The sequence below is a fragment of the Neolamprologus brichardi genome, chromosome 1 (genome assembly GCF_056152115.1).
Source record: "Neolamprologus brichardi isolate AB-2024 chromosome 1, ASM5615211v1, whole genome shotgun sequence".
Taxonomy (NCBI): domain Eukaryota; kingdom Metazoa; phylum Chordata; class Actinopteri; order Cichliformes; family Cichlidae; genus Neolamprologus; species Neolamprologus brichardi.
Genome location: NC_142104.1, coordinates 35,089,444 through 35,113,112, shown reverse-complemented (window position 1 = coordinate 35,113,112; position 23,669 = coordinate 35,089,444). Strand labels below are relative to the sequence as shown.

Sequence of the window (23,669 nt, the reverse complement as noted above, 5' to 3'; positions counted from 1 at the left end):
TCCATTGCCATATGCTATCCGCAGCCATTGGTATCACACTCTGCGGCAGGCCCTCAGTAGCCTGCTGTTCTCAGGGCTCGGCTCCTCTTGTCCAAACAATGACTCCACTGACAAACACAAGCATTAGAGTTCATGATGAAAGTTTCAGAGCAGACACTCGCATATTGTTTTACTGATCCACTTTCCATGCGCTGTGCACCTCCATCACAGTAGCGCCAAGCACAAGGCTTCTTTTGAAATTGGTCTGCAGTTCTGCAAAAAGTGGCAACAAAATGAGACAGTGCTTAAGTGCAATAAACTCTTTCAAAGTTTGCAGGAAAACTAAAATTGTTCTTCCACTGCATCTTCCTCTAAACAAATTCATCTTCATTAGACCCGCCCACCTCTAAGATGTGCCACTAAACGCTCCTAATGCACCATCTGAAAAAAAGCTGAAGCAAACATATCACACAAAGTCTGTTTCCACTTTAAAACAACACAAGTTCTGAATTTGATCAGTGCTGTTGGAATAAGGTCTGCAAACCAAAATATCGGCAGTGTTAGTCAGGAAAAGGTGACAGTTTGGGATGTCACATGTTGGAAAGCTTGCTGTCACTGCGCTTACTGACAAAACTTAATTATAGCTTGTTTTCCCATCAATGTATTTAAGCGTCATTGTTAGATTCCTATTAAATTTATTCTTCCTCGCTGTGGTTGCCATTTTTGCATAAAACACTGTGGGCATGTGCATGCATGCACACAGCTTCTTGCCTGCACCTCGGCCCTCTTTAAAATGAATCGCACGAATGCATGTCACACCACGCAGGAGTCAAAGTTCAACCCAGTTGTGTAAGTGCTCCTTGCCAACACACTTGCGCCTTGCTTGCGCAGCACAATCAATAGAAAAGAATAGATTTCAGCAGCGTGTGCGACTTCCTTGATGGAGTAACCTCAGTCATCCTAGCTTTGCATTCTTCACTTGTGGCTGTAGCTCAGGCGGTAGAGCAGGTCATCACTGATCAGAAGGTTGGTGGTTTGATTCCTGGCTTCCTTCCTTCCTTCCTTGGGCAAGATGCTAACCCCAAATTGCTCTCCGATGCATCCATCAGAGTATGTGTGTGTGAATGTTACTTAGAAAGCACCTAGAAAAATGTGCTTGTGTGAATGCACAAGTTGTTTGAGTGCTCAGAAGAGTAGAAAAGCGCTACATAAGAACCAGCCCATTTACCATTTACCTGAAGAGTTGTGGCTCTTGCACCAGATGGCACATTTCAGCTTTGATAACGACATTAATTGGACGTATGGCAGGATGACATGAACCAGAGTATACTTAGTCATTGCCTAAACGACCTGCAGATCTCGAAAATGAAGCCCAAGCTATCCATTCTGCCTGCATGTATATGTGCTTACTGGTGCCAGTTTAAGTGACTGATGGAATCAGCTGTGCAGGAGGTATATTTCTGTAACATATATGTCATATTCCCAGTATAAAGTTGTTCAAACCACAGTGTATAAACATTTATGCACTGAGTGTGTATTGGACTCTCTTGAGTCAAACGGTGTATGCTTCAGTAGTGAGGTCATAGAGCTTGTTACCATGATACAGACTGTCATAGTAACCTGCTGTTATTGCCGTTGGTATTACAGGAACCCAGATGTTGTGTCGTCTCTAGTCTCGGCGATCACTCTGCATCAATTCTTTTAAACTCTGAAGGATCATAAAGTAACTTTACCTACACAAGTGTTTTCAGCAGCCACCATGCAGTGATGGCAGCGTTAGCCAAGTTAGCACTTTACCCTCTGTTGGTGGTTAGGATGACTCCACCAGTGCACACTTCAAGGATTTAAGGCAAATTGTTCAGTTCAGCACAAACACTTTGAAACTCCGCAGCAGGGCGAAGTTAATGGAGCAAACAGCAGCGTAGATCAACCCCGGGGCCATCCTGGGTCTCTAACCAGTGAAAAAGCAATCTGTGGCAAATTCTCATCTTTCTCCAAGGACTACAAGAGTCACAGAAGTCTGCAGTTTAAATTCCAGAAAACCTCATTTGTATTCCTGATTCGATTTTTGGATCCGTTTACTTATTTCTCTTTTTAAATTGCAATTTTAAAAAAGTATTTCGAAGATGTGATTTTTAATTTTGAAGTTGAATTTTTTTAAATAAAGTTTTTATGAAGTTTTTCAAGTTGAACTGTTTATTTATAGACTAATAGTGTATTGAGTAATAATAAATTACTTTGTTAATGTCTTAATAAGTAGATATCACTAAATATAATTAATTAATATAATTGTAAAAGAATGTTTTATATTTTATTGCATAATTAATTCTTCATTTATAAAATTCTTTATATGGATGTTTGTGGGACTGTGTAGACGAATAAAATAAGTGATGTCACTGATTTCCATGAGGAATTAGAGACGAACTGATTTAAACGTCAATGTTGGCGTTTATAACAGCTGTAAAGAAGAGACTGGAGAAACACCTTCATCAATGTTATTATTATTATTATTATTATTATTACTATTATTAGTATTATTACTATTATTATTATTATTATTATTATTACTATTATTATTATTATTATTATTATTATTATTATTATTATTACTATTATTATTATTATTACTATTATTATTATTATTAGTAGTATTATTACTATTATTACTATTATTATTATTATTATTATTATTACTATTATTATTATTATTATTACTATTATTATTATTATTATTATTATTATTAGTATTATTACTATTATTATTATTATTATTATTATTATTATTATTACTATTATTATTATTATTATTATTATTATTATTACCATTATTATTATTATTCAAATTCAAATTCAAATTTTATTTGTCACACACACACAACCATACACAGTATGACATGGGGGTGAAATGCTTGTAGCTGTACAATGCCCGACCATTAAATGACAGAAAAAAGTTTTACAGTATTTACAATTTACTACAAAATTTACAAATTAACTTAGGAATTTACAGTAAAAATAAAAATAAATAAATAAATAAAAATGTGCAAACAGCAGAAAGAGATTATAAAGATTATAAATTATAGGAAATTATAGGAAATGTGTGGTGGTGCGTGTGGTGATGTGATGTGTGTGAGAGTCCAGTCTTATAGTGATGTGTGTGGGAGAGTCCAGTCCCACACCTGGTTCAGGGCCTAAATAGCCTGGGGGAAGAAGCTCCTCCTCATTCTCTCTGTTTTGGCCTTAAGGGAGCAGAAGCGCTTCCCAGACCTCAACAGTGAGAAGAGTCCATTGTTGGGATGGGAGAGGTCCATCATAATCTTCCTAGCTTTGGACTTGCACCGCTTGGTGTAGATGGACAGCAGGTCAGGGAGCTCTGATTGAATGATGCGTTCGGCTGAGCGCACCACTCTTTGCAGATCTCGTCTGTCCTGATTGGTGCTGTTCCCAAACCAGGTGCAGATGTTTGCCGTCAGGAGCAGCAGGAGAAGTTCTTGAGCACCTTCAGTGGCAGATGGAAGTCTCTGAGTCTTCTGAGGAAGAAGAGACGCTGACGGGCTTTCTTAACCTGGGTGTTGATGTGGCAGGACCATGACAGGTCCTGAGTGATGTGGACACCCAGGTATCGGAAACTGTCCACTCTCTCCACTGGCGTGCCACTGATGATGAGGGGTTTGTAATTCCTCGCCTGCTTTGTGGTGAAGTCCACGATCAGCTCCTTAGTCTTGCTGATGTTTAGGAGGAGGTTATTCTCCTGGCACCAGGTCTCCAGGTTCCTAATCTCCTCCAGGTAGGCCGTCTCGATGTTGTCGGAGATCAGGCCCACAACAACAGTGTCATCAGCAAACTTGACAATGGAGGTGGTGTCTGATGTGGCTACACAGTCATAAGTGTACAGTGAGTACAGCAGGGGGCTTAAAACGCAGCCCTGAGGCTCCAGTGCTGAGTGAGATGGAGGGGGAGACTTGTTTTCCCACCCTCACTGATTGGGGTCTGTCTGTGAGGAAGTTGAGGATCCACTGACACAGTGATGAGCTGAGTCCTAGATCCGTCAACTTGGTGAAAAGCTTAGAGGGAATTATTGTGTTGAATGCTGAACTGTAGTCCACGAACAGCATCCTAACATAATTCCCTCTGCCAGTGTCCAGGTGACTCAGGGATGTGTGGAGCAGGTGAGATATGGCATCATCTGTGGAACGATTAGTCCAGTAAGCAAACTGAAGTGAGTCGATGGTGGCAGGAAGTGAAGAAGTGATGTGATCTCTCATCAGTCTTTCAAAACACTTCATCACAATTGAAGTCAGTGCTACTGGACGGTAGTCATTGTGGCAAGCAGGCTGTTGTTTCTTTGGAACAGGAACTATAATGGACTGTTTGAAGCACGTGGGAACCACAGCTTGGGCCAGGGAGAGGTTGAAGATCTCCGTGAACACCGGTGTTAGCTGGTCAGCGCAGGCTCTCAGGACCCGGCCAGGGATTGCATCTGGTCCTGCTGCCTTCCTGGTGTTCACCCTCCTGAAGGTGTTCCTCACGGCATGCTCTGTGATGATGAATACATTTTCTTCACTGGTGCACTCCGAGCGCGCGCAGCCGTTTGTTGTTTTAGTTGCTGCGGCGTCGAAGCGAGCATAAAACGTGTTCAGCTCATCAGCCAGTGAAGCATCGGCATTCATCATTGAAGAAGCTGGTCGTTTATAGTCCGTTATAGTCCGCAGTCCTCTCCACAGGCTCCTAGAGTCGCACTGTCGTAGCTGTGACTCTAGTTTTTCCCCGTAGCTCCGCTTTGCCTTTCTGACCGCGCTGCGCACGTTGTAGGACGCAGCCTTGTATAGGTCCATATTACCGGAGACGAGCCCTTCATTGTAGGCAGCGGTGCGTGATCTCAGAGCGTCGCGGATGTTTTTATCCACCCACGGCTTCTGGTTGGGAAACGTTCGGATGATAGGTCTTTCTGCTGTGTCGTCCGCTAGTTTCCCGATAAATCCCACAACCGCTTCCGTAAACATGTTGATGTCATCAGAGCTGCGCCGAAACATGTCCCAGTCTGCGTCATCCAGTGCGTCCTGCAGCGCGGCCACTGATTGGTCCGTCCAGCGAGCGACCTCCCTCCTGATTGGTGGTTGCTGCTTTAGCCTTTGTTTGTAAGCAGGCATGAGGAAGATGGCGGCATGGTCCGATTTCCCAAATGCCGGTAGGGGTTGAGCCTTGTAACAGTTCTTGAACGGGGTGTAGCAGTGGTCTAATGTCCTAGTGCCCCGGGTGGGGCAGTTGATGTGCTGGTGAAGGTTGTGAAATGTCCGTTTGAGATTCACTCTGTTAAAATCTCCCATAACAATGAGTGCGGCATCTTGATGAAGTGTTTGTTGATGTGTGAGAGCCTCATGTAGCTCACATAAGGCAGTGTCCGAGTCCGCGTGTGGCGGAATGTAAACAGTGCAGGCAATGACCGCAGTGAATTCCCGAGGGAGATGGAAAGGGCGACATTTAACGATCAAAAGTTCCAGATTGGGCGAGCAAGAGCGTGTGAGTGGGGAGATGTTTGTGCTGTCGCACCATCTGTTGTTCACCATCAAATACACTCCACCACCTCTTTTCTTCCCCGACTCCATTGTCCTGTCCATACGGTAAACCGAAAAGAACCCCGTCGGCTGCACGGCGTGGTCTGGTATCGCTGGGTTCAGCCAAGTCTCGGTGAAGCAGAGGAGGTTGCAGTCCCGAATGTCTCTCTGGAACTTGATTCTGGCTCTGAGGTCATCAAGCTTGTTCTCGATGGATTGAACATTGGCTTGCAGGATACTTAGCATGGGTGCGCGGTGTGCGCGAGCCCGTAGCCTGTTCCTGATGCCGGCTCGTTTACCTCGAGGCCGTCGCTTAGGGTTGCGTCCTTTGTTCTCTCTCAGGATCTCCTTTGGCCAGGTTGGGTCCGGAGTTAAACATGGTGAAATGTTCGTGTATTGTAGACCAATAGAGACCAAAGTGTCTCTATTGTAGCGAATTTGTGTGTTTTGCATGATGTCCATGCAAGATTATGGCAGATATAGCAAAAAGTGACGAAAAACTGCAGAAAGTGGAGAAGTTGGGGCAGAGCATCCAGCACGGCAGCCGACCTCACCAGCGCCATTTTATCAAGTTTATTACTAATGTTATTATTATTATTATTATTACTATTATTATTATTATTACTATTATTACTATTATTACTATTATTAAAATTATTACTATTATTATTATTATTATTACTACTATTATTAGTATTATTACTATTATTATTATTATTATTATTATTATTATTAGTATTATTACTATTATTACTATTATTATTAGTATTATTACTATTATTATTATTATTATTACTATTATTATTATTATTATTACTATTACTATTATTATTACTATTATTATTATTATTATTATTATTATTATTATTATTATTACTATTACTATTACTATTATTATTATTATTACTATTATTATTATTATTACTATTACTATTATTATTATTATTACTATTATTACTATTATTATTATTATTATTGGGGTGGCTGTAGCTCAGGAGGTAGAGCAGGTCACCTACTGATCGGAAGGTTGGTGGTTCGATCCTTGGCTCCTCCAGTCTGCATGTCAAGTATCCTTGGGCAAGATACTAACCCCAAGTTGCTCTCCGATGCGTCCATCGGAGTATGAATGTGTGTGAATGTAATTAGATAGCACTAAGTATAGATAAAGTGCTTGTGAGAATGTGTGTGATTGGGTGAATGTGGCGTGTTGTATAGAGCGCTTTGAGTGCTCCGAGAGAGTAGAAAAGCGCTATATAAGAATCAGTCCATTTACCATTTATTATTATTATTATTATTATTATTATTATTATTATTATTGTTATTAATGTTGCTTAGTGTGTCGACCAGAGGACACTCTGCAACTGTGATAAACCTGACGATCAGCTGATCCAAACAGGGTTGTACAGATTATAAAGTAAAGTAAAAAAAAATTATGAAGTAAAAACAAAAGTGAATTAATAACTACACGTACCTGTAGCAAATGTTAGCTTATGTAGGCTAATGATAGCAAATGGGGCGTGTGTTTATGTGTCGTGTATCTGAAAAAACAAATTTAATATACGAATATTGGACTTTTACATCATGAAAAATCAGTATTGACACCAGTTTTAAACCAGTCAGGCTTTATGTCGAGTGACAGTATACTGAGAATGTTGAAGTAATCCAGTAAAGCTTGTAAGTGCACAAGTCCTGTGATGGAGCGGTATCCTGTTCAGCCTCGGGACCAATGACAGCTGGGATAGATTGGAATATTTTCATCGGTTGAATTCTTTTCTGGGAATTTGTAGCCGTTCTAAGACTCTTCCTGTAGTAAGCTCTCAAACTGCTGGTGATTGTTGTGCCCAAAGGCAGCTTGCTGCCCGCCATTGATTGAACTAGCGAGGATCCTTTGTATGGGGAGGAGAGTGGGCGGAGAGGGGAGCAGTTTTGGACCCATATTGTCCGTATGTGCAGACACTGCTGTACGTGAGTACGCTACATGTCTGAGTCGGCTGGCTTTGTGTCGGCCTTGGGTAATTTCAGACGGCGGTACAAACTAAACGAGACGGACGCGTCCCTCCCGTTGACTTATTTATTTTGACTTTCTGAAGATATGATTGGCATTGCTGCTATTTTTGACTCCCATCAAAGGCTTTTTAAAAAATCTTTGGCAACTCTGATTGTCCCGAAGCCAACCTGTAATCATTTAATGCACTGTACTTCTGTAGAGAGAAAGAGACACTCTTTCACGCTGCTGTCCTAGAAATTCTCTTTTAACTGCTGCTGTGTATTCTGTTTGAAGCCTCCGTTTGACAGCTTCATTTGTGAAGCGTCTCAATTAGGCAGAATATTTCTGCCGACATATCTCGACGCCCAGACTGTCTTACTCGAACATGAAAGCCCGGGCTTAAGGAAGTCATCACACACCTCAGCAGACACACACACACACACACACACTAAAAACACTAAAAATAGAGGCAGCTATCCTACTAACGCTGGTTAATACTCCTCACCCCAGACAGTCAGATTTGCATATCTTTAATGTGCTTTTTTCTCCTCTGCTTTCCTTTTCTAGTTTCTCCTATTTCTCTCTGTCTTATGTGAGTCAGTCTGGCCTTTTATAGGAATTCTCAGGAGGGCTTGCAGTGCATGTTGGGAAGGAGCATTTTGTATCAGAAAAGCAAGAAAAAAGCAGGCTGAAAAGATTTCAACAATTGCGGTAATTAGAGATTTTTGGAAAGCCGAGACACCCCATCGCCACCGACCCCACCTCTTCCTCACACTTTCACTCAGTCCTTCTCTCTGAGGCCTTTCAGGCCACTGTAATGGTCTCCATCTGGCCTGTGAGGGAGGGGGAAGGAAAGGTATTGAGTCTCCGGGCTGTATAGGACGAGCATCTGGGCTGGGCCACTCCCGTGGCTCTGGGACTGCCTCTCAGCTGCACCGACCGACCAGCAGACACTGGTCCCGGCTACATGCCGTAACCCCAGCAGTAACAATGGCAACAATAGGTCCCGGCCCCATTTATTCCATTAAGCCCATGTGAGTCTTCCAATAAATAGTAAGCATTGCAATCTGCTAGTGGGCTGTCACTCTGCTGCCTGCAGTTAGCATATGCTATACTGATGAAAACATGGCAGTGCAGAGCCAGCTGGGATCCTTCCAGTGTACAGTGTGTTTATCAAACTCCGGGGACCCATTTGTCCTCTTCCTCCAAGGCCTCCTTCTAGGAGTAAGGCAGCTTTCAAATTCAAGCATAACCCTAACATTACCACCGTAGTTAATGGTGATTGTTAGCGTCTGCAGCCTGCACGACTTTTAGAAGGAACAGAATTCCAACTGTTGCATATTTGTCAGTGGTCGTGTTGTTGTAGTTTTTCAATGAAAGGAAATAATGCAAAAATATTTCAAGTCTTTCTTTAGGCAATGAAACGATGCGTCCAAACACCAGAACCAATCCAGTTTGCATCTCCGGAGTGACGTCTCCTATTTTTGCACAAAACCACTGAAGGCGCCAGGCGACATTTTTTTTTTTTACGTCTAGCGTTGTCGTCGGTAGGACATCGTGGTACTATCCGGCTATTTATAGTCCAAATGTGGTCGTCATGGATGCTTTTCAAAGTCAAACTTTTTTTAATAATGCTTCTATGTGTGTTTTCACATGTTTGCAGAGGGTGGAGGGCAGGTGAAGGAGGGTGGAGTGATTGTCTCCAATATGGTGCCACCTCCTGAGCTAAAATGTAGCTTTTATTTTTCACCAGTGATAAATAAAAGCAAAGTTTTGCAGAAACAAATACAATACAATACAACTTTATTTATATAGCACATTTAAAAACCAAAGTGCTTCTCAATAATACAATAAATTAAAATTAAATTACATATAGCAAAGTACAAAATACACTGACAGGTGGAAGGCACTAATTACGATTGGGCGATCGTGGCTCAAGAGTTGGGAGTTCGCCTTGTAATTGGAAGGTTGCCGGTTCGAGCCCCGGCTTGGACAGTCTCGGTCGTTGTGTCCTTGGGCAAGACACTTCACCCGTTGCCTACTGGTGGTGGTCAGAGGGCCCGGTGGCGCCAGTGTCCGGCAGCCTCGCCTCTGTCAGTGTGCCCGAGGGTGGCTGTGGCTACAATGTAGCTGCCATCACCATGTGGATGACTGGATATGTAAAGCGCTATATAAATACAGGCCAGGCCATTTTTAATTAACCAGGAATGTAAGTTAAATAAATAAGTATCAGAACATAATTTAAGAATTAAATCAATTCATACACATAAATATCAACTGGAAGGTTATTCCAGCGGTACAATAAAATAAATCAAGATTACATAGAGGTGCAGTTGCAAAGTGCAAACACTAACTACCCGAAAATGCTGGGTTAAATAAATATGTTTTCAATCGCGACTGAAAAGATCGGATAGATTCAGATGCACGAATAGCGGCTGGAAGGTTGTTCCAGAGGTTGGGAGCGGCTAAAGCAAAGGCACGGCCACCCTGGTCTTCAGCTGGGACTGAGAGAGGAGGAATTGGCCCGATGATTTTAGCGTTCTCCTAGGGGTATACAGGTGTGGAGTGCAATAAGGTAGCTAGGCGCAATATTGTTTATGATTTTAAAAGTAAGCAATAAAATGTTAAAAACAATACGGTGTTTGATGGGAAGCCAATGTAGGTTAGCAAGAAGTGGAAACCTTCCTGTTCCAGTTAAGAGGCGTGCCGCAGCCTTTTGAACGAGCTGCAGGCTATGAAGAAGGACAGATTGGAGGCTGAAGTAACGGCGGTTGCAGAAGTCTAATCTCGGAGTAACAAAGGCATGGATACGTTTTTCAAGATCCTTGCGCGGTATGTACGCTTAGCCTTAGAGATTTGACTCAGTTGGTAAAAACTAGATTTTTCTACAGAGGACACTTGTTTATCAAGCTTAAAAGAACTGTCCAGGAAAACACCGAAGCTGCTTACAGTATCAGAGAGAGAATTAGCAAGTGGCCGTGACTCGCAGTTGGGTTTTAGAAATCCGGTAGCACATAACCTTTGTCCTCCCCAACCAGACAGTACAGTCTAGCATTTGGTGGTGTTCACGAGTACTCCACCTGTGACTGGAGCTTATATGCATATCTTTTCCACAAAGTAATTGCAAACTTTAAGTTAATATTTAGCATGCCATCTGCGTTTGAAACCCTGTGACGATAGAGCTAATTAGCAATTTGATGCATGTGTTTCCTACACTGTCACTAACACCTTTTCAATATGTGCTGTGTTGTTGTCTTAACATTCCCTCACCGTTAGCCATCTGACCACTGTTTCATCACATGCAGTTTTTCTCCAGATGCACACAAATGAAATATTGAAATATCTTATAAAATTATAAAGATATCATCATTTTAACACGACTCTTGTTTGTGGTTTGTTTTTTAGTAAGAAATAAAAAAGAACTGCGCTGCTTCACCTAAGATGAAACTGCAGTTTGACACAAATACAAACACGTGCCTGATCTATACTGGGATGGGAGTTTATTATAATATACGGTAAATGCTTAACCAGACCACTTAAAGGATGTTGAAGCAAACACAAAACAGAATTTAAGACCCTGAACCGCCGTTGTTTATTTATTAAATAACTGTGCAGTCGAAACGTCTTCTAATCTAAACACAGCTTGACTTCCTTAAGAGCCCTCCAACTATAAACAGTCCGTCCTGTTAGAGCTGACTGTATGTGGTATATTTATTCTTCCCAATTTAAATAAAGTTTCCTGCCGATTGGGCGGTCATAAGCAAATAATTTCAATGGAAGCTGCGTGTTGGCATGTGGAGCAGCAGGTATCATCGGATTCGTTCCTAAACATGCCCTGTTTACATTCTGGAGAGACGGAGTTATTGGAGTGTGGTCCCGCCCATGAAGGGAAGCGCCAAAACCACAAACTAAGAATCTCTTCCTGCCATTACTTCAGTCTCACCTGAAATATATTTCACCACAATAACTAATCAGTGCTTGAACCACTATAAAATACCACCAACAGCACTTACGCTGCACTAAACTAATGTGAAAGCTGTTGTGGAAGCTGAAACCAGAATATGTTAAAGACACGGCGTGCAGCGGTTTTTCTATAAGAGGAAAATAACATCAGATTCGTTAGGGAAGCTAAAGACTGCTGAGCAGACAGCATCTACACCCTCAAGTCACTGTGCATGGTTATTGTAGACTAGCAGAACACTTAGACCTCATTTTAAAAAATTCAAAGGAACTTTTTTAAAGGTTGTAGTATTCTTTGGCATCAGGTTTTCAGTCTTACTAATCATTTGTAGAAGTTACATCCAGCGGCTTTAGTAGTAGCTACTAGCTTTCACCACGCACAAGTACTGAAGTTGACATAAAAAAGCTATGTATGTATAATAGGGCTGTCACCATTACGTCCACTATCAAAATCGTCGACGACTGATTTAATAGTCGATGCATCGTTTGAAGCTTTGTAAGATCCCAAAAGACGCAGGAATAAGTAGCAGGATTTAAGAGCGTAATAACGGACTGAAACAGAAGATGGCAGCACTGCATGTACAAGGATGCCAGCTGCTGTTAAACACCAAAGAAGAAGCTGTGTCCAAATTTAGAGGCCGCATCCTTTGGAGGCTGCATTTGTAGGACTGTCCAAATTTGAAGACTCCTCCAAATGTATGGGCTCAAAATGTGGTCATAAATATTTTGTACTTGTAAATCAGTTTCGTATGTGTAAAAAGAATTTGTGTGTGTAAAAAAGATTTGTGTGTGGACTTAGCCAAAAAAAACCCTGCAAATTACAAGTATGAATTTTGACCCTATTTTTCTTCCTTTCATCTGATTGGTCAATGTCCTGTCAATCACAAATGTAACAATCCAATCAGAGAACAGATGGGTTTGGCTGTCGGAGGGGCGCTTTTTTTGAACTGCAGGTCCTTTTTTACACATACAAATCCTGATTTACAAGTACAAAATATTTATGACCACATTTTGAGCCTATACAAATGCGTCCTTCATTTCCCCAGATTTGAAGGATGGGTTGGGTGTATCCTTTGTGGCCCAACCTATCCAAGAATTCATAGCGCGGCCCAGCTCAGTTTCCAACAATGGCGGCAGCTACTTGGTTTTAATATTACTCTTATTATTCTTTCTGGGTCACAAAATAAACGTTTAACATATTTTCAGACGAGAATGTAGCTGTGTAAACCTCAAATATCTGCTCAGTTTATCAAGACACCACATATTTACAAAAGCGCTCCGACGTTTTCGGAGACGTCTGTTAGCCACTAGCTCGATAGCTAGCCGGGAGGTCAAGGGTCACTAGAGCCGTCGAGAACAGTGAACTCCCGGCTTTTCACAGCAGCAGAAAAAATATGTGCTTAATATTGGCAATATGTAAATTAGGGCTGCCACGATTAGTCGACTAGTCACGATTACGTCGACTATCAAAATCGTCGACGACTGATTTAATAGTCGACGCGTCGTTTGAAGCTTTGTAAGATCCCAAAAGACGCAGGAATAAGTAGTAGGATTTAAGAGTGTAATAACGGACTGAAACAGAAGATGGCAGCACTGCATGTACAAGGATGCCAGCTGCCGTTAAACCCCGACGAAGAAGAAGAAGCTGTGTCCCAGAATTCATAGCGCAGCCCAGCTCAGTTTCCAACAATGGCGGCAGCTAGTTAGTTTTAATATTACTCTTATTATTCTCTCTGGGTCACAAAATAAACGTTTAACATATTTTCAGGCGAGAATGTAGCTGTGTAAACCTCAAATATCTGCTCAGTTTATCAAGACACCACATATTTTCAAAAGCGCTCCGACGTTTTCGGAGACGTCTGTTAGCCACTAGCTCGATAGCTAGTCGGGGGCTAGGCTAACTAGAGCCGTGAGAACACCGGACTCCCGGCTAATCGTTTTCAAACCCACCGCCGTCTTTCGCTACTCAGGTTAAACATGATATATAAGTCACTTAGATAACTTAAAAATGTTATTGTTTGGCTTTTTTTTAGTATTTTATTTGTTCCTGAGTAAATCGGTTTGGCTGAGATTAAAGTTATAGGTTTTACACAGCTGAATAAACGTCAAGCAGACAGCTGATTATCAGAAGTGTGAGATGCTCCAGAATTTACTCCGGTGTCCTGTTATATTTTAGATAGCAAGGAGTTTATTAAACTTCACCAAAACAATCTGCAAATGTCATTAAAATTTAATAAACTATCATCTTGTCTTTATTTTTAGTTAGCACATACCTTAAACACTTAAAGCTGTAAGCTAATGATAGTTATATAAGAGCAGATGCTGCTGGTGCAATAAGCTGTACGTTTTACGTCCAATGGATGATGACCTGATTTGTCGACTAATCGCAAAAATAATCGGTGACTAGTCGACTATCAAAATAATAGTTTGTGGAAGCCCTAGCTGTAAATACACAAAAATGGAACAAATTCAGACCTTTGAATGCAGCAGAAGCCTTTTGACAGCGAAAATGATCAGATTGTGAAATGTGTTAAATATCTACATGCATTCAAACTGCTCGGTGATCATTTTAAGGTCAGTTTCTCTATAAATAAGCGGTTTAGGGAAAATTAAGGAATGGGTAGTTAATCATGAAAAAATTCCCCATGCTATATAAAAATGGAGTTTGCGTCATGATATGCTGATTTACTTCTGTTCACTCTGTCCAGTAGTACGTCAGTGCTGTCAGTAGTACTGTGATGCTGGCTGTTAAGCAGAAGCAGAGACCATAGTCCAAGTGTTGGACCATAACAAACTCATATTTTTGCTGAAAGCTGAAATGTTTGACATTGTCGCAGTAAGCCTTACTGGTTCTTGTTTCAGAGCCGAGGCAGTTGATACATGGCATTCAAAGCCCTGAAACCTATATTTTCCCTCCAATTTGTTATTTCACACTGCAGCTCAAGGCCGACTGAGCACATTAAGTGCGAGCCCTGGCAGCTGAGTGATCGTGTAGCTTCCTTTAGCCTCTTCTAACAGGCTGGTTTTGTGCAGGATCTTTAATGGAAATCCTGGAGTTTGTTTGCTGCTGTGATAAAGTCGGGTGGGGAAAAGGGTGGATTGGGCGGTGGAAGATGCTTCCATGTAAAAATACCATTAGTATCCATTGTAGCAGCAGTAAATAGGGTATTCCAGATGTCCTTCTCTGATGCTAAGGTGCATTGAAAAGTGGCTTACAGATGTGCAGCAACTGAGGACAGTCTGCAGAGCTTTGCATTGGGCAGTTCAGTGGCTAGAAGGGTATGAAGTCATGTGTCATAATCATCAGAGACCATGTCGCTGATCAAAAACGTCACCTTTACATGTGGATACAGTATCCTGATGATTTTGACTCTTTTGTATATTTTATCAGCCAGCCTGCTCTGTCGCACATCATCAGAGCTTTGGTTGGATAGAACTCCCGCCTGTACACGTATATGAGATATATCTAAAGGTATATTGGCACACCGACTGCTGCGCTGCATCGATATAAAACATACCTGACACGAGATATACTTTTGTGTGAGCTGAATACTCACATACGAGCAATAACCTCTGTGCGAATCAGTGGCCTCCACCCCGTTTGTCATCGATTCCCCTCGTCTGCAGTCTGTCTTTGCCTTTGGCCTCTGTCTGCGGTCTGCCTGTCTGTCACCCCTGACTTTCCCTTTCTGTCTCCCAACAGTCATCCAAGCTATACAGCAGCTCAGCCAGTGGAAGAACGCTGGGCGCGTTGCCAGCTATCCAGGGCGCCAGTTGGGCAGTCCATCAGTAGCATTAAAGACATGTTATCCACCCGAGTGTATCCGTCTGGCTTAGAGCCCTTATCCCCCTGTCCGAGTGCCCCCCAGCCCCATACTTCCTCTGTAGTCACCGAGGGGCCCTGCGTAAAGTGCAAAGTACCCTTCTTGCTTTATCAGCATGGTACCCAGGCATTCGGCTTGCTGCTTTGGGTCTCTTAAAACACGTACACAAATAAATGAGGAGGCTGCTGGAAATAACTACTTTCTCATCTCCAGCCAAGCTGCCCTGCTGGTCAGGTCATTGTCTTTAAAGGGAAAGGGGAACAGAGAAAGCATGCCACTGCTGACCTCCACTCGATGCTTTCTTAAAGAATACAAAGTCAGCAAAGTTCATTTAGCTCCCTTGAAATATAAAATAGACGAGTGGTTCTACAGGGGCTTAAAAGGACTGTTTGTTTCCTGTTATACTTGGTTCAATAATGGACCGAGCATTATTTTTAGCTGTGATGGGAAAAAAAAAGACTGTTTCTGTTTTGATCCTGAATATACAGGATTTGTACTGCGTCTTGTCCTCATTCTATCTGCTTTAATATGTATAATGGCCACTGCTTTGTGGCACTCTTATTATTAGTGCTGTCACTTCAAGGGGCAGCTCCGAAGCAAGTTTAGCCATGTTAGGTGAGAAAAAACTTCATTTCTGGCCTTTAACCCGAATCGAAGAGTGGCGTGACATTCAAACTAAACGTTGTCTAATGGGGAAAAAAGGAGAGCTGGTGTTCGCAGCAAACCGAGTAGTTTTTATCATTCATGTCAGGAAAAGGCCAGCCAATTTTCACAGAGAATCAAATGGAAAAACACGGTATGTGGACATCATTGTCACAGCGAGTGTGCAGAATATAACCCAAAGATTTCTCTCACACACTTTTCTGTAGTTGTGCCAAGAATCCAAGGCAAGCAAACATCCTGGAAGCCCTCGACAGTAGCCTCAGAGCGAGGCTTGCTGCAAACAAGTTCTGGATGTAGAGCGGCCACTCGCCAACAGTGTTGGTCAAGTTACTTGAAAAAAGTAATCAGTAACTAATTACTGATTACTTCCCCTAAAAAGTAATCCGGTTACTTTACTGATTACTTATTTTCAAAAGTAATTAATTACTTAGTTACTTAGTTACTTTTTAAAAACACGATTTACAACCTGAATAGGTGATAAAGTGATAGATCTTTCAGCCCAATTCTACTTTTTCTGCATAATCATCATACAAAATGTAATCAAATGGAAAAGTCTCTTTTTAAAACTTGTTTTATCAGTTTTAATCTTTTAACTTTATGCATCAAGCAAAAATTTAATTATCTGCAACATTCTCTGACTGGAAGAAATTAGTTTAATATTTAAACCTATTTTCTGCACATTCCAGCACATAAAATAAAATATTTTGTGTGTTTACACTCAGTCTTTCAAATAGATGCAAGTAAAACACAGCAGAAAATAAATAAAGTCAAAGACTAGCGGTCCTGTTGCTCTATTTTCACCTGTAAAGCAGGAGTGGGGTAGGCGGAGGTTTACCCTGGTGCAGGTGTGCAGCGGTCAGTGGAAGAATCCGCGAGTTTCTCTGTGAGTTTCCCATTACGTCGTAGCTACTCGGTGCTTGTTTGGAAGTTTAGGGGTTTTTTCGCTGTAAAAAGAAGTTTTCTTCCCACGCACAACGGACACTAATGTTTTTGTCACTTTTTATGGAATCAAACTCAAAGTAAGGTCAGTACTTCCACGCTTTAAACGCTGCACGCTCATACTCTCTCTGCACTCGATATATGATCCATTGTTGATCTGCACACAGCTGTTGTCACGAACGTCGCGCTCGCTTACGTCACTGTTATGAGACATTCTCGCAAAAAAATCACGGTTTTAGTAACGCAGTAACGCAGCGTTCCTACGGGAAAGTAACGGTAATCTAATTACCGTTTTTGCAATAGTAATCCCTTACTTTACTCATTACTTGAAAAAAGTAATCGGATTACTTTTTCAAGTAAAAGTAATCGGATTACTTGTAACGCCTTACTGCCCATCTGTGCTCGCCATCTCTGCTCGCCGATGCTGATTTACACAATGCAACTGAAAACAGAAACTCTAATGCGACCTAAAAAGACCCGAGAAAACATGTCTGTAAAGTCCAAAACCACTGATGGATGCGCAGCTGTCAGCAATGTTGGTTTTCACTTCCCTGATGTAATCGTTTGTTCATGAAAGTTTTATGTTCGTGAACGTTAAACAGACCCAGTGGAAAGATTTATTTTCATGCCATTATAGTTTGAAGTAGCCTCTATTGGTCGACAAGGAAAGTGTTGCTGCAGCCATCAAGGGAAACACTAATGGATGGATGTGCAACTAATGTATGCGGAGGAAAACCCAGAAGAATAAATGCTTTCTGTGTGGATGTTCATGGGCACTCTGCCAAAGCCGCCCTAAGCCAGGTCATAGTGCTGATGACATTTTACACTATTAACCCTTTAAAACCGGTCAGAGCAGCACGCTCTGTTTTGCGTAACTATTTTTAAATCCCGGTAGCTCTGCAACCACGTGAGCTAGCACAATAATTTTTTTTGCATATGAAACCGGAGGAATTGTACTTACATCTTATGCCATCAGCTTGTCCTCGGTCACAGTTTCCTTCCACATATAGCTTTGCAAAAACTGCATAAAAGCACTTGCAGCAACAAAAACATAATATTCCAGAAACAGGCTTTGCCGATCCGATCAGCTGTTCATAACACTTCCTACATTGGATAAGATGTCAGCGCAAACTATCGCATGTCCGCCATGACCTGCTCGAAACCGGAAGTGGCGTCATTTTCGCGGAAATGTAGTTTTTTACTATCATGGTAAATGGTAAATGGACTGGTTCTTATATAGCGCTTTTCTACTCATCTGAGCACTCAAAGCGCTTTACGATTACGACTATCAGGGCCTCATGAGCCTATACTGGTGTTTTTAAAAGTTATGTTTGACTTTCTGTGTGGTTTCTGGGATGCTTAGGACTCATATTGCACTGCTGGAAATAGTTTATTTTGATGCATATGCTGCTTTTTTGCAAATTTGCATTATAATATTTATTTTCGTTTTTCCTGCAGTAAATAAAAATTGGTGTATTTCAAAAATAAAACTATGAAGTCACTCAAAATAAATTTCCTGTGGTGGGAAACTATTTTGTGCAACTTTTTTGTATTTACAGTTTTGAGGTATAAGCCTCTTAAATTTCTCTAACTAGAAATATATGTTAAAAAAACAAAAACGATTTTCAATTTTTTTGTAGTTTATTGCACTTTTTTGCAATTAATGTAGTTACTATGCACTTAATGCAGACATATTATTAAAATCTAGGCTGTAATGGTTGTATTGATGTATATCAACTTGAAATGCTCCCAAAAATGGCTCCAAGCATGTAAAAATATAATATAAGCTCTGGCGGACTTGGTTCTATGGTAGGTCTTAAAGGGTTAAATAAATTTGGCTGAACAAGCTGAAACAGTATGCAGACCCTGGCAGCAGGCATTGCGTTTGACATTGCCCGCTGATGTTTTTCTTGTTAGTTGAGTCGTAGGTCTCAGTGACTTTGGCCTACAGACCAGTGGTGTAACCCCTGGCAACCAACAGAAATGTTTTTTCCCAACTGGCTGGTGAAGGCATCTGGGCCAAGTAGGCTGCAAAGACCTCCTTGTGATTGCTTTGGTCATTAGCAGATTATAGGTGTTTCCTATAGTTTGCGTGGAAATTGCCAAATCGTCTGCTTTGTAAAAGTGGCACCTTTAGAAACAAGCTGGTTTTAGCACACGGCACAACTTTTACTTTGAAGGTGTCAGTTTCTGGTTTGCGTTGCACTCTACAATATCACAGTTTCTTAGCAAGCAGCTTACAAGTGTTTGCAGACCGCTCACCGTCTTTCAAGTCTGTGGACGATTGCTGCAATCTGCCAGCAACCAAAGGAAGTGCGTTTTTGTTTCAGCACTCTGTAATCAGTGGTTACCAGCCTGTGTTACAGGGGCTTAGCAACAGGTTAGAAAATACTCGTTTTTGCCTAGTATCTGATGGCAACCAATCTCTATGCCTGTGTGACCGAGACGTCAATGCTTTCAGTAGACGACTGGGAACTCAACTTATTTGTAGAACACTGGAAAGCCTTTAATTGCACATACGGTTAGTACACCGCTGACCCAGCTTCTCTGATTTGTGAATAAAAGCTCGTCTTCCTGCCGTACATTATCGACCTCTCTCATTCTCCCCATAATGAATCTGACATGCAGTCTTAATCATACACTTGACTGTGTGGCCTGCAGCAGCTGTAGAAAGAAGAGCAGAGTCTGTTTGCAGCTTTATTGAGGAATTTCTCAAGGTGTCATTAAGGGTGGCGGCTGAATGAACTCTGATGAAAGGCTGACTCGGAGTCTTTTGAACCTGTCGAGAATTGATCGAGGCATCGGCGAGCCAAGTGAATGTTGTGCTGGAGCTCACTACACCAATTGAAGGTCAAGTGCTTCCAATACATCAGAAAGGAATTTTAATCAAAGGATCTCCTTTGGCTTTCACACGCATCCAAAATGATGTTCTACTTCTGATGTTTGTCTTTGTCATTAGGAAAATCTCAGGTTTTCCTTTATTATGGAGATGAGTTGGTACAGTTTCTAACATTAGAATGAATCGGGATGTGAAAGATGGCAGCGGGAGAAATTTTTTTGTGTGGTGTCTCCTTTTGTGCTCAGCTTCTGCCATTGTTTCTGTTCACAGGAGTGTTCATGGAAGAACTCGCTCCTGAAGGCCGTGAGGACACACAAAAGGTCAGCCAGTCACATTCACTGCACTGAATGGCTGCAAATCTGTTTGGCTTTTTATCTCAGTCTCCTTTCTCTTTTGACGTGACACTTGTGGAGGAGCAGCCGGCAGCTCGCACGTGATCCACAGACATGTAGGCATTCAATCCTGGAAGTGCAGTATTCAGAGATTTTGAATACAGGTTCATACAAACATGTGAAAATCAATGGTTTTCTCACTTTGGCTAAACTGCCCACATTTCTTTTCAGCTCTTTGCAGTTAGAGGACGGTGTACACAGAGTTAAATCTGTCTTTTCTTTGCTCTACATGAAAAACATGCACAATGAAGGGCTGATTTTAAGCATAGACGTTCGGTTGTCCTTCCCAGAATACGTCTCAACCAACACCTGGTAACACTTGACAAAAATTGGGGAAACGAGAGTTTGTGCTTTCCTCTGAATCACACAGAATAACAGGGTGCAGTGAAAAGAAAAGCGTTTTTATCTGTTATTGCTTTACTCATTACCAAATTTACCTCGTAAATTATCCTTTTAAATGGAGTCCACATTTTACAGCACAGCAACATCAAACTGGAATTCACTCAGCTAATATTACTAATATTACAGATTTGTAAATTACACCACAAGAAGGTCCGAGCTCGTTTGTATTTGTTCATCTTGTTTTCACAAAGGAGCGAAGACTTACCTTTAGTTATTTTCTTAACGTTGTCGGAGTCGCAACCTTCAGAAGCGTTTTGCATTTTGTTCTTTGCAGAGAATTCAGAGTTTTGCAGACTTATGAAATTGTAACTGATGAGCCAAGATGTTTGTAAAATGGCATCTTTATTTGCAGTTGGTGTGAAATAGTCCAAGCTTTTTATTTAATCTGCCCTCAAGAAGCAGAGAAAGTCCATGATTGTCATGCGGTGTAGTAGGACTCAGGCGCGGAGCAGAGTTCAGGGGAAAACAACGTTTAATTACACAATCACCAGGTGCAGATATATACAGTGAGGGGAACGGGGGTCCTATTGGAGTCACAAACACGCTGGCTCTTCTTCTTTACAGCAGTTGAAATAACAGGTTAGTCACGGGTCCGAGGAAAACTGTGCACAGGAGAAAATAAGGTTACACAGAGCTCGCAGCAAGTCTACAAAGCTTAAGGATTCGAGGCAGAAGTTCACTAACGTGTCTAGCATAATCATCCAGCGGTGAGGCTGTCTGCATCCCGGCCTTAAGAGTCCAACCCGTAATCAGAGCCTGACGAGATGCAGGTGTGTGCCAAGGGCGGGAGCCTGCAGTGAGCTCCGCCCTGGCAGGGAGGAGAGAGGAGAATGTACACAAAACACATGTGGCCTTGTGGAGCTGGCCGGGCAGACACGGGGACCATGACAATGATACTGTTGGGAAGCATTCATGTAACAAAGGCTGTGTCCCAATTAAGAGACCGAACGCTTGAAGTACGCGCACTACACTACACTACGGTGCGTACTATAAGTACGAGAAGTGCGGAAGTTAGAGGCTTGTGAAATGGGACGGTATATGCTTCGTCGCGCTGTTCAGGTTGCCTAGCAACCATGATACTAACCGCGAGAAACGTTACATACAGCTTTGTGTGACAGAAATGAAGGAGAAAAAATGTTTTGTTGGTCATTCATTTTTGTCATGACATCACTTTGATTAGTTGAGTATCTGAGGCTGAAACCACAGGACTGTAAAACATGATTGTTGGGCTTCATTTCTGTACTGAACAGTCATTTAAGATTAGTTAGTAAATAACAATTAGCTAATGTTGTTCATGAGACTAAAATCATCTCACTGTGGTAATGTGAATATAATATGGCCAATATTATAGTATTGTCAGATTATTATGATTGTTATGATAGATATATATATATATATATATATATGGCTTTACAACCAAGTTAACACTGTAAGTACAAACATCACTAGTGTCACATAACTTTGCCACATGTGGCCAACAGCAATGTTTTAATGTTCTTCGTTATTAAACATTCGCACATGAATAAGTGACGTCATATTCAGTACTTACTTTTGACAGTTCACTCTTGGCCGCTCCCTTCTGCCGTATTTTGCGGCAAAATTATCCACACCCACCGCCGCGCTATGAATTGTGGGATATATGGGACCACGAAGCGTGCACCGGACCACGCTTGATATTTGGGGAAATTGACGGCGCATTTGGAGTATGCATTTCAAGTACACTTTGGATTGGGACAGCCGTCGTCACGTGGCGGTGACGTAATCGCACTTAAAATGCGTACTTCAAGCGTGCAGACCCTGAATTGGGACACAGCAAAAGTGTTTTGCAGGTTACCTCTGTGGTGGCCATCTTGTTTTCCCAGTAAAGAGGAGGCGTGCCTCAATTGCAGCTCTTTTATAGGCCAGTCTGTATTGAGAAGGCATGGCCTTTAGAGTATTTAAAGGGAGCAGGAAATGGATTGGTGGCCATTTTGAGAAGTTGCTGTCTGTATGTGCATGATGTTGGCAAGAGACAATAAAACAATTACTTCAGTTACGATAGAGTGAAGTCTGATGTTTCCCTCACCGCGCCTCTCTGCGTAACAGATACAAACAAAGTGACCTGGTGTGTGTAATCCAAAGGTGCTTTACTGCACAACATTTTACCTCAGCAAATAGGATTCATGGAGAGAAGAAGTGTTCATGTGTGATGAAGGGCACTAACAGAACATACAGGCGTAATCTTCAAAAACAAAAAAGACAAAATTATTACAAAAATTCAAAAATGACAAAAACAAGCGGTTTTAAGAACCAGGTGAGCCCATAAAAGAGCTCAGCGAACTGACCTGCCCAAATGAGAGACCGCTCCAGCTCCAGCAAGCGAATTAACCACGTGTACACCAAAGGTGAAAACCACAGAGATGATAGCGAACCATAATTTGAGAAGAACCCCGTCCCCCCCTGCGTGGTCACAACAGATGGTTCAGTCCATTTTATTGGCCTCTGCATTTAAACCAGCTCCAGCCTCAGCCTCCGCTTTCACCCGGACCAGGAAGGACCGGAGCTGCAGCCAGCTAACCCAGAAAGAATAATTAACATATCATATCCCCGTGTCACCATAGCACACAATACAAACAGACTCTGTGCCATCATGTGGGCTGCAGCTCACTGCTGATGTGTTACAAACCAACTCAAATGTTTGAACTTATAACCACTGAAGCTTCACAGCACAAAGTAAGACAGAAAGGTAAACATGAGTATGACCCAAATGTTTTAGTTGTGTGATTTTAATATTATTGGTAATTAATAATAATCTTATTAATAATAAGAACTTTAAAGAAATCATAACTCACTGTTGTTTTGCTTCTGTAACCTAACTAGACCTGCTGTTGATTGTTGCAGACTCATGTTAACAGTTTGTAACTGTCAAACAGGTTGTTTGCTGTTTTAAATGTTGGCTGGTAGAAGTGAAACAGTGAATCTAAATTTCAGAAAAATATCTGATTTATTTTGAGCAGCTTAGAAAAACGACGAAGTAAAAAGCCCGATGATTGGTCAAATGAACGCGGACGACAGAGTCTTGTTCTTTGCTGATTCTGATATCAGTTCATGCAGACTGGTTTAAATCTAGATAGGCGGGATATTCTTTTTATT

General features: G+C 41.6%; 1 long non-coding RNA gene across 4 annotated transcripts in view; it reads left to right on the top strand.

Annotated features, from left to right (window-relative positions):
* LOC148106462 (uncharacterized) overlaps positions 1–23,669 on the top strand; it is a 138,048-nt gene that overhangs the window by 73,244 nt on the left and 41,135 nt on the right. For 3 of the 4 annotated variants that reach the window (XR_015719086.1, XR_015719081.1, XR_015719079.1), the window contains exon 3: positions 20,014–20,063. The exons of the other annotated variant lie outside the window; for it this stretch is intronic. This is a non-coding gene — a long non-coding RNA (uncharacterized LOC148106462). The remainder of the gene's footprint in view (positions 1–20,013; positions 20,064–23,669) is intronic. 4 annotated transcript variants of the gene reach the window in all.